This window comes from Cryptomeria japonica, chromosome 11, assembly GCF_030272615.1.
Source record: "Cryptomeria japonica chromosome 11, Sugi_1.0, whole genome shotgun sequence".
Classification (NCBI taxonomy): domain Eukaryota; kingdom Viridiplantae; phylum Streptophyta; class Pinopsida; order Cupressales; family Cupressaceae; genus Cryptomeria; species Cryptomeria japonica.
The window spans coordinates 668,363,565-668,376,823 of NC_081415.1; positions in this window are offsets into that span (position 1 = coordinate 668,363,565).

Genomic DNA, 13,259 nt, shown 5'->3' on the forward strand with positions numbered 1-13,259 from the left:
TGAAATACAAAAACGCGATCCGAACACTCGCAGACGCGGAAAAAACCTAAAATGTCGTCGAAATCGTCCGATCTGCAACTTCAAAAATGCAAAATCTGCAACAAAAATGTTAAATGCAAAGGGACAAGAGTCCCACCGGGCGTGCCAAAATGTATATGGTGAAAATGGATAACAAATAACAACAATATTGAAAGGCTAAATGAATCCAACCACTAAACCCTAGCCTAACAATGAACAAAGATCCACCATAACATATGAAGATTACCTAAGACAATGCAAATAACTCAAAATCACAAAGATTATACCATCACATGTCCAATAGGGTTTTGATCTCCATTCTTCCTATCTCCATTGATCTTGCTTGATATACTTGCTCTCAGATTTTTGTATGCACAAGAGCTCAACAAAGAACGAAATGTGGTTGCAAGTGGAATTGTAGTGTAGTCAATTGATCAAGTAGTTAGGGTTTGACAATGAAGAAAGAATCTCCTTAAATAGAAGACACAATATGAAATGGAGGGTTAAGATTGAGAGGTGTAAAAAGAGAGGTCGGCTAGGATTAGAGGGTAGGTAAAAGAAATACCAAAATAATGAAAGAGGTAGGTAGTGTATGAATTAAGAGATGAATGACATGTGTCATGTGTAGAAAAAGATAATGAATTAATTAAATAAATAAAGATTTATTTAATTAATAGAAGAAGTAGGACAATTAAATAAATAAAATATTTATTTAATTTAGGAAAGGGATAATTTAAATAAATAAATGTATTTATTTAAATGAGAAATAAGGCTAGAAGAGGATAAATGAATTAATTAAATAAATAAAGATTTATTTAATTAATAGAAGAATTAGGCTTAGATAATTAAATAAATAAAATATTTATTTAATTAGACATGACAATTTTGAGTGTCTACAGGTATTACTTTTGAACTTTTCAGTGTTTTCAAAATAAGTGACTCATAATCGTATTTCATTTCTTGGACAAACTAGTAAATCTAGGGAGATTCAGAAATGATTACTAGGTTGAGGAATGCAACAGAGTCTGTCTACGCCAATCTAGTGAAATAAAAATTTAAGGTAAAATCTAGAACACCTACCTACATCTCGCGGATTTTTTTTTTTTAATCTCATGGTTCAATTTGAAGGTTAGCATTTTTAGGCTTGTATCAAGCATTATTTTGAACCATTAATAGTAACAATGATGGGGAAAATGGAAAGCAATAGTTCAACAAAAAGCCAAGTGAATAAAAAAATATACCTAACCGAACTGGTTAAAACAACAGGTTTCATTGATGAATACCATGATATTTATGACCCTTCTATCCATAGTAAAAAGCGTATCATAAAAATTAGATATGCATTGTCTAATAAAGTGGGAGATCCAAATAGGGAAAAAATTACTATTTTCAACACAAGGTTAAAATAAAGTACAAATAAAATTGCATCATGGGATGTTGGATTCGGAAGCATGGTATTACTTGAAGTATTCCCTTGCCCTAAATTTGTCAGGTTTTGTGCTGAAAATTATGATGAAGATAAAAAAGAAATTGTCAACAAAAATACAAAATAGGAATACTCAAATAGACACATTGACCTAGGGTTTGAAGCACAAAACTCAAACAACCACATTGACCTAGGAAAGTTGGTAGAGAAATATGAGAGTCTCGATCCAAGTCATAGAGATTAATTTAGCAGAGCTCTAATAGTGCATGGTACTCCATTGGGTCAGAATCATAAGCCTCCTTATGATTATAACATTTTTTTTCTATGGGTTCAGGATACTATTTCCTTGCTAACACTTTGCCCGGGATTGGAAAATGATAGTGAAGTGGGTGCTAGCCTTCTTGAAATGATTTTTAATATACATTGTCTAAGTCAACCAATAAGATATATAATTTTGTTGAGAACATTGTTCAATCCATGCAAAAGCAATTACTAATGATCAAAAGGTTCCTGTAAGACATTAGGTTCTCATCCTACTTGTGCTATCTTCTTCTATCCAAGTATCATGCAATATTTGAGACCAACAATCTTCACATTGTGAACTATAAGATTGATGAGAAGATTCAGAACAGAACAAAGTGTCCAATATATGAATGGACACCTAAGATAAGGATGGATGATAACATAAAAAACTACAACCATTTTGTAGACTTATTTTTGGCACCAATGTTTCATGTAATTACAAGCACTCCAGTGCCTAGATTGACTGAGCCTTGTAGAGATTGCATTCAACACACAAGTCGAATATAATTGGCTAACTAGTTCTTCATAGAAAAATACATCTTGTTAAGGTTCTATGGATCAACAGTAAAACCCTACAAACTTCCAATACATGTGACTGAGAGGGCATTTGCATTGGAATATGTATGGCAGTTGGAGAGAACATATAGGCTCTTTTATGGTTAGAAAAAGAAGAGCATATTTCCTTCCTTACCTTTCTCATGTGGAGGGTTCACATTTGAGAGAAAAGCATTCAATGTCACACATGATTTTTTGATAGTTTTTAGCTTTGGTGATGAGGGTCTCTCGCAGTATGATCCAATCAGTGTAGTTCAAGAAAGGATTAAGAAAAATGGGAACTCTGAAAGGTTATGTCAACATGAAAGTAAACCATTGCTAGAAAAGATTAAAAACATGGACTTTTGGGATGAGGTTAAAAAAGAGATAGAGAAAATTTCCACTAACAATAACATTTCAATAGAAGAATTGTCATCACAAATTATGACATTGTAGACATAGAGGACAATAGAAAAATGCATCCAAAATAGTAGGTCCTACAATTTCTACGAAAAATATACTAATCCATCTAACAAATCTATTCCCAAAATAATTCTGCAAGAATGTAAAGGCAGATTTTGGACTCAAACCAAAATAAATGATTTTTGGACTATGAGGAAGAATCTCGGTGAACCAAAGACTAGTGTATAATTTGAGTCCATTTACAAGGATGAAGATTTTAGAAAATTGTAGAATATGAAGCATCCCACAATAGCATATGATAGGAGTGCTAATTAAAATGAGTATGAGGTTGAGGCCACTCCAACAACTACTGCAGTCCCTACAATATTTGGTGGAGTCAATGAGTCCATGAAATAAAAATATAGCAAAGGGGAAAACATTGTGGAAAAAATGGGTTTTGAAGGTGGTGATCTATGTCCCACTAGAGAAGCCATTTGGTTTCCACTTGAGGTAAAACTTACATCAGATTCAAAATAAAAAGCTCATGTTAAACCAACCATCAGACTTGATTCATCAGATTCATCATGGAAAGGTACTACTCATTACCGTCCAGCTCCACCTGCATTTGTTAGAGGTTAAAATCCACAACCACCACCACATCATGGTATTACTATTGATGGTGAATCAAATACCACTACTAGTGGTGGGGAGTCTGGGGATTGTATTCCTATTAGTGTTCAGTCAAGTGCCACTATGACTAGTGGGGTTGGCAAGGGAACTACTATTGATACTAGTTGTCTTGGTGTTGGACAAGTGCAACAATAAAATATCTCACACAAGAAGACACTAGTGGTAGATACTCATACTATTCAAAATACAATATCAAGTGCCACTAGAACTACAAAACTATCATTTGCAACTTTAGAATAGACCCCTCAAAAGACAAAAAAAACTACACATGCAAGTGACAGTGGGATAGGATCAAGAATGGATGTTGGTACTCCTCATAATGCATTAGTTAAAACCACAGACATAGATGGAACTGGAGCCTCTGCTATTTCACCTTTCAAACATTCAATTGCTTCAACAAGCCTAGATTTTCAATTACGTGATTACTATGAAAAATTTGAACACACAACAAATGCAAATAAAGAAAAAAAGAAAGCATTGCAGAGGGTTGCCCTGATTGAAGTTTTAGACGAATAACCTACAATGAATAAGGTACATTTCCAATATATGACCCACACAAAGATATGATGGAGTTCATGGTTGTTATGCCCCCAAATAAAGATAAAATTCCACTACACAGTTAGATAGATCCCTCTGAATTTCAAGTTTGCACCCTACAAATGGATTTTCTTAAAGTACAAAATATGGACAAAATTAGTGTGTCAAAAAAGACTAACGAACTATCTACACTTCACTACAAAATGTGGAGAGAGAAAAAAATAAGCAGGAAAAACAAATAGAAACGTTATAGGTAGACTTGGCAAATAAAAAATCAAAGAGGAAAGCAATAGATAACGAGTGCAATGATTAACACAAAAGGATACAAAATTTGGGCTCTGTAGTAGAAATTGTAGAGCGGGAAAAGATAGAGGCAGAATTGAAGGAATTGAGAGAAAAATTGGTTGAAAGCAATAAAAAATTTGATGATGAAAGAGCTAGTTCACAAAAATTATACAAAAGTTATGAGTCTATTGTTTTTGAAATTAAAAAAATACAGGACCTATTGGATCATGAGAAGGAAAAAGAAAAACATTTGGAAGAGGATGTAGAGGAAGAAAGAAAAAAATGTGCATAAATGAAAGTAGACTTGTAGAATGCAAATGATAAAATTAAAACTTTGGAGGACAGATTGTGTGAATGGTTTGAATTGAATGAAAGTATGAGATTAATTTATTGGAAGATCGAAGTGCACATTGAGAAGAGCATATATATTTATTCAAAAGAGGATATGATAAAATATATTTTGCAAGTAGTCTACACTATTAGTGACAAGTATTTGGCATCCAAGGGAATTAACAGCCGCATTGATGCCACAATTAAGACTTCATCTATCTTTCAAAAATGTCGGAAACTAAGGGAAACATCAGAAATTATGGATAAAGGTGCCAAAAAAATATTGAAGCTACAAGAAAAGACAACCACTTTGATTAAACTTGGTTTACCGAAGTCCGTTGACCCATCAAAAAAATTCATTGGAAAAGAAGCTTACAAAAAAGCATGGAGGAAAAAATGAATTCTTATTTAGACTTGCTTCCTAAGGACACAACTCCCCAAAGATTTATGGAATTCATCAAACCATTTACAAATTTGAATGCGGTATTGGGTGAAACAGTGATGTCAAGTCACTCTTCCAAATATGGATTATTGACAAAGTTGCATTTGATTTACCATAGTTTAAAGAATATTGGACTTCTATCAGATGAAGAGTGGAGCACCCAACAAAAACTGGCGCAAAAATCTCAAGAATCATAGTATGTATCGCATAGTTTTTTGCTTTTACTCTTAATTTCAACGTTTTATGTTTTTTCTATTTGGAATTTGACAGCACTTGAAATAATTATGTTTTATGAACAAGAGAAAACCAGCACTCACTATTGCTAATCCAGCCTATGATGCACAATGCAAACCTTCAACCTTGTAAATTTGTATTCTCAAATCCTCCCAAGTTTTAACATTTTTGCATTTCTCTATTTTTGATTTCTAGGTTTTGGGCACTACTATTATCTATATTTAATTTGTCATGTCTTGAATTAATATTTAATTTTGAACTCTGTTTTTTGAACATGAGACATGCAGCAGTTGTTAAATTGCTAAATTGCAAATCCAACTTGTGATAGCCATGTAAATTTGTGTTGAGTTTGTGATATTGATGGCAGTCAGGATGATATATTCACTATTCAGTACCTTAGTAATTAATTTTGATGTCGAGTCTTCACATGCTACAAATCAACCTGAAGTTATTATTGCTCTCTTGTTTCTATAAAACGGAATTCGGGGTCATTTGCAAAGGGTTCTAAAATTTTGTATTGATTTTTGCATGGAGAATCACATAGAGTTGTGTATTGAATGAATTGTATCATATGGCTTATTTTAAAAGAATTAATGAAAATCTAAGTTCTCAACATGTCTAAATAAACATCTATATCAATAAACTCGTTATGGTATTTTATAATGCTATTTTAAATCTAGAAAGAGAAAGTTGAAAAATACAATTACAAATCAATGTTAAATTCTAATTGCAAAAAGTTGACACTCATAAAATATCATCAAGTTATCAACCATAATAATATGCTTTTGTAATATGAATGATGAGATACAGTAATAATATTAATAAATACCAATCTCTTACAGTTGTCATTCCTCCTCATTAAATTTAGAGCTTTCTTGATTCTTGTCTATGTTTTCTTCACTCTAAGTCTACGTACCTTCATTGAACTACACCTCTTCTTTCACATTTGGACCTCCATATTTTCAGTTCCCTATCGTAAGGAAAAGTGTGGACATCATACCTAGATGTATAGAGCCTCAAGGAATTTTCTAAATTTTTGTCTAGTTTGTTTCTTAGCTTTTACTTAGGAACCCCAAAGAATTGAAAACTCTCTCATCTTCCACCGAACCCAATATCATGGTAAGACATAAATCAACAAGCTTGAAATATTCTAATATTGAATCAAACAATACTTCGTTCTCACCTATATTTTTCCAAAGCCTTGTTAGTAGTCCCTCTTCGTGGGGGTTCTCCATTCTATCATATTGTTCCCTCATAGTGTATGAAAAATAAGATGATTGCTCTCTAAGAAGAGTTTCATCTAATATTTCATTTATAGATACTCCATTCAATTCTCTAGATATACAAAATTGTTTTAACAAAGTCAGTAGCTTACTTTTAAAATCACTTGGATTGTTGAGGCTCCAATATTGATGAAACACAATTAATATGGCTTCGAGTAGTTTCTCAGGAGGAACTCTGCTTCTAATCTATGAGGAAAGATCATAGGGAATTTTCTTCACAGAAGTAGTTACAGACTCAACAATCTTGTTAACATCTTCCCTTGTAACTCTTGCTAGTTTCTTCTTGGGGCACTTTCCTAGTTCCTCGGGGTCGACCATGGCATAGAAGTGCATTGGTATCTCATATTGGCAGATACCTCCCCGTTTACATTGATTTGTAAAAAAATATCAAGATTGTTCAAATTTTTGAGTGTCCTCCAATTAACAAATTTTTCATCAGATAGTGTTGGTTGTCTTTGATAGAGATTATCGAGGGTCATGCATGTCAACTTACGCAGCTTAGCATATTATGCAATATACATATCTCTTTGTTGGGCTTTCTTCATAATATTACTCATTTCCTCTAGCATGGGTAGAAGAGCTCCTAAAGTTAAGAGCGTCTCTATATTACTTAACCTCCAAAGAAGGTCAGAAAATTTTGGTTGCTCTGATTTTTCATGAGTTGTGTGAAATAGTCCAATCAAGGATGGATATTCTGAAAAAATGCGATACACAGTAGCATCCAAAGAGATCCATATAGTATCATTATCCTTAAGAAGCTTATTTCCATCAGTTATTCCATCAGCAAAGTGTTGAAATTCTATAAATCACTCCAGACTTTGACATAAGTGTGAGTAGAGCTCTCTAATTAAAATTTCATTTTTTTTACTAGAGCATACTTGCTCACAATTCCAAAAGCTAGATTCATTATGTGAGCCATGCAGTGAATGCCAGTAGTGTAGGGTACAAAAGAAGTTTCCATCTTTGTACAAAGACCATTTCTGTGACCTTGCATTACTGAAGCTTCACTCTCTGTAACACACAATTTTTTTGGCAATATTCATATCATCGATAACTCCATGTTCAATTAAACATCTCTTTACTAGTTGAAATAAATTATTCATTGTCACACTATTCTTCATTTTAGCAACAGATAGTAGATTAGGTTGTTGGGATAATTTTGTATAGTATAAACATGCATGCATACCGACGAAGTATTATCTACTACCATAACTTCATTTAAAGAAAATGCAATAAAGTTTGAATCTTATTTTTTCCTTTACATCTTATTTTTCAACCTTAGCAAGACAACTTGCCCATTCCCATCCAGTGTTTTCTGACCAGTGACTATTAGGATAGTTAGGAACTTTCAAAAAGTGTAATAAACCACTAATTGATGAGAAATATACCATAGAATGCCCTCTTCTCAAAATATTAAAAACAACATGTAACTGAATAACTTTTCTCCGTTGTTCTGTTTGCATTGCTTTTCCAAAAATAGATTCAATAGAACCTTTAACTTCAGTAGGCTTCATCTGTATTTTCTCATGAAAAAAATACTCGTTGGCATTCCTCACTGATGCAAAGCATCATAAAAAACCAACCAAGAAACCCAAATCAACCATGGAGTCCCACTCCTAGGGTGCTCAATGACCCAAAATAATCATCAATCTGCAAGATTGATATGCTTGAGGAGTCTAAAAATATTAATATCAACCAACCAATCCAATATCAAATCTTTCATATCATTTATAACCCTTTAAACATTATTCAAGACCCAAACAATACATTATGTTGTCCCAATTAATCACAGTTTGATAGACCCACACTCTGTTATTCATAACTTTCAAACCCAAAAACTTGAGAACAATCCAACGGTGGAGTTACCAGTTATGGTCTCTGCACCAAGACTGTTTTGACTGTTACAGAAAAAACAAGGAATCTGCATTCCCAGTCCGCCTAGGGCATCAAATATCTCATAAAATACTTAACCAATCACATTTGAAATTTAATTCAACCCTATATCAAACACCAAAGTTACAACAATTTTCAATGGTTCATTCAAAATATTTTAGTGAAACACTCCACAAACCCCAATTTGGAGGGTTTTTTAATTGTTTTCACCAAATCTTGCATAACTTGCTTCAAAATTAATGAAATTAAATGAAACCAAAGGGAAAACAAATTTTACTCATTCCATTATCATATCTAATACATTTCCAATGGACACAAATTATTTTTCATAAATAAAAACATGAATGATCAGACTGCAATACCCAGAAAACAATGTGGAGTGTGTAAAATCTTCAAATGTTATTCATTTCCTTCCTCCAATCACACACACCCCCATTGGATTAGACCAAGTGATGGTTTTTATAACCTCCAAACATCCATATGGCAGTTACAACTACCCAAGACCAATTACATCCTTGGTTTGCAACTTTATAATGCAATTTGTGCTTGACAACATTTTTGACACAATTGATAATTTTGACATTTTAATAAATATGACCCCTAATCTTTGCCTGAGCACTTCAAATACATTTAGATGGACTCAAAACAAAATTTTACATTCTCTTTGCCGTTCCATGAATTTTTTATACAAATTTGACCTCCTAGACTCAATTAGGACTCAAATACACATCTTGAGCAAATGTCTTACAATGCTTCACAAAATGACTCAAAATACATTAAAATGACCATATAAACTCAAATATGAGTTAAATGATTCATGGTATGGTCTTTAACCTCCTGTTGTACCTTTGGGTTAGGTTCTCCTACACCATACTATCGACCTTGAAAGCTTTCCAAGTCCCTTGGAAACAACCTGCAAGAAAATTTTGTTTCTTGGATTGAAACTTTGTCTTTGTCTTCATCTTTCTCTCTGGCTCTTCCTTTCATCATTCTCTCATTATCCTCATGTTGCTGCTACCAAAGTTTCAAAAAGGTAATCATCCTCTCAACTAATCATGTCCATGGAGTATCTAATGGCTGCAACTCAATGTGTTCCTCAGGCATCCACACAAACTCACACTTCCTTTGCCACACCTAGGAGTCTCTTTTTCCTCTCTCCCTAGTCTTTTGGAAACCACAACTAGGTTCTCTCCTCAACCTCTTCCTCTGCAGTTAGGTTGATCCAACACTTGCAATTAAACACAACATAAACAACCTTCCTATCCTAGATCTTTTGCTAGGCTCTGATGCCAATTTGATGCAGAGCATCATGAAAAACCAACCAAGAACCCCAAATCAACCATGGAGTCCCAATCCTAGGGTTCTCAATGACTCAAAATAATCATCAATCTGCAAGATTGATATGTTTGAGGCATCTAACATGATTAATATCAACCAACCAATCCAATATCAAATCTTTCATATCATTTATAACCTCCAAACATCCATATGGTAGTTACAACTACCCAAGACCAATTACATCCTTGGTTTGCAACTTTATAATGCAATTTGTGCTCGACAACATTTTTGACACAATTGACAATTTTGATATTTTGATAAATATGACCCCTTATCTTTTCTTGTGCACTTCAAATATATTTAGATGGACTCAAAATAGCCTTTTACATCCTCTTTACCCTTCCATGATTTTTTTATACAAATTTGACCTCCTACACCCAATTAGGATTCAAATACACATCTTGAGCAAATGTCTTACAATGCTTCACAAAATGACTCAAAATACATTAAAATGACCATATAAACTCAAATATGAGTGAAATGATTCATGAAATGATCTTTAACCTCCTGGTGTATGTTTGGGTTAGGTGCTCCTACACCACTCACATGCTTACATTCCTCATTCCTCCTTTGTTTTCCATCTTATCACTATTTTTTCAACTCCGTCTATCATTGGTTTTTCATAAAATTTACCCATATGCTTTTATATGGTGTCAATTTTTAGCTACAACCTCTTTTCCTTATTATGGTTTCAAGTGCAAATATTACACCTGCATTCTATTGGAGGCTCGCCTTGAATTTGATTCTCCACTGGTTCAATGAATGGATACTTTGATGCCCAATTAATTTGAAAATTTCTCACTAACATATCCCACTCCCAATCCTTTTTTGATTTTGGTTGATCCATTTTTTATTTGGCTTTTCTTTTCCCCTTTTGTGCATTATCATCTGTGTCATTATCACCCAAGTCGATTATACCATTCTGGCTAACTTGGGTATCTACCAGATAATCTTCTTCAAGTTCATCCTGATCTAAGATATCAGGTTCGCCGCCATCTTCAACATGTGGTGTAGGTTGTGATGATGTTGTTAGGGATTCAAGCAGATCCGAAGCAAATATGAACTAACAATTATATGCAGATTTAAATACAAACGATAAAGAAATAAAATAGGACATAGATAACATAGAGATTTAATGTGGTTCACCCAGAATGGGTTACATCCACCATACACAGCCGTCCAATCTTTCTTATTATCCAACAAAAATAGTACATCAACCTTACAATGCCTTAAGCATCCCAGCCGCTTATAACATGCATTTTCAGGGCAACAAACAAAATCAGCCTTTTTAGGGTTTTATTACATTGTCGATTTTCATCAACGAAAAAATGACAAAAAAAATTTCTCGAGTGCTGCCACCCCCGAACCCCTGCCCGGGGCCCAGCTCGGCCCCAGACCCCAGCGAGGATACGTGTTGAGTGTACAGTACTTTACTGATCAATCACCACATTTCAACAATCTCCCACTTGGAGACTGATTAGGCTCCACACCGAACAATCTCCCACTTGGAGACTGATACTACACGACACCACTGTACATGCAACATCCGCTAGATAAAACACTAGGACTCGACTGGTATAAATTCCACAATTATCAATCAAGAAGACCAACAAAAATTGATGAAGAAATCAACTTCTCCTATGGAACTACCTTTGTGAACATATCAGTAGGATTCTCACTTGTGTGAATCTTCTCAAGCCATAACTGACCCTCCTCCAAAACAATTCGGATGAAGTGGTACCTAAGTTGAATGTGCTTTGTCCTTGAATGAAAAGCGGAGTTCTTCGCAAGATAAATGGCACTCTGGCTATCAGTATACAATGGGCGATCCTCCTATGTCTGACCCAATTCCTCCAGAAAACATTGTAACCAAATCATCTCCTTGCTAGCTTCTGTAGCAGCAACATACTCAGCTTCAGTGGTTGAAAGTGCAACAACCTTTTGGAGCCTAGAAACTCAACTGACTGCAGTTCCCCCTATAGTAAAAACATACCCTATAGTACTCCTCCGTGAATCAATATCACGCGCTAGATCAGAGTCAACAAATCCACTTAGAGTAGCATTAGATCCTTTGAAACATAATGCCTTCATAGTAGTTCCTTTCAAATACCGAAGAATCCATTTCACAGCATTCCAATGTTCCATACCTGGATTACTCATAAACCTGCTCACAACTCCCACTGCATGTACAATATTTGGCCTTGTGCATACCATTGCATATATCAGACTGCCAACAGCTGATGAATATGGGATGTTAGAAATTTTATTAACCTCTTTTGGTGCCTTTGGGCACATCTCCTTAGTCAATTTGAAATGACTAGCCAAAGATGTACTAACTGCTTTTGCATCCTGCATGTTAAATCTTTTCAACACCTTCTTTATATACTCACTTTGGGACAAATTCAAGGTTCTATTTTTCCTGTCCCGTGTAATCATCATACCGAGAATTTGCTTAGTTGCACCCAAATCCTTCATAGCAAATGACCTGGCTAATTTTTGTTTAAGATCATTTATATGTTGCATGTTAGACCCAACAACAAGCATGTCATCAACATAAAGCAACAAGATAATATAGCTACCATTATCAAATCTCTTAAAATATACACAATGATCAGAATGACATTTATGATAACTGTGTTCAGCCATGAAACTATCAAATTTTAAATACCATTGTCGGGGTGCTTGCTTTAGGCCATACAGACTTTTCTTCAACCTGCACACCAAGTTCTCCTTACCTTTGACCTCATATCCCTGTGGTTGCAACATGTAAATTTCCTCCTCCAAATCTCCATGGAGAAAAGCTATTTTGACATCTAATTGTTCAAGATGTAAATCATCTGCAACCACAAGACTAAGTACAGTTCTAATTGAAGTCATTTTTACAACTGGAGAAAAAATTTCATCATAATCTATACCCTTTTTTTCTGCAAAACCTTTTACCACAAGTTTGGCCTTATATCTTTTCTGACCTCCTTCCTCCTCCTTCAGTTGATAAACCCATTTGTTAGGCAAGGCTCTTTTTTCTGCAGGTAAAGGGACTAAGTCCCAAGTCTTGTTTTTCATCAAGGAGTTCATCTCCTTTTTCATGCCTAGCTCCCACTGTTGTTTGGCATCTACCTGCATTGCTTCTTCATATTCTTCTGGTTCACCAGAATCCATTAATAAAATAGAATACAAAGAAGGAGAAAATATTTTAGGGGGTCTACCTGTCCTCGTAGAACGTCTAACACTTGTAGGAGTTTGTGGGACAATCTGTTGTTGTTGAGCATCAGGTACCTGTGGCATTTCATTTTCAAGAATCTCATCCAACACCACATATTCTTGTTTGTCTTGTTCATGCTTCTTTTCCTACATCTGTTCTTTATACATAACCTTCTCATTGAATATAACATCTCTACTTCTAATTATTTTCTTATTTTCAAAATCTCATGACCGATAGCCATGTTCATCTATCCCATATCCAATGAAGGTACATTTCTGAGATTTAGCATCAAGCTTGGTTCTGTTTTCTTTATCAACATGGACAAAAGCTTCGCAACCAAAA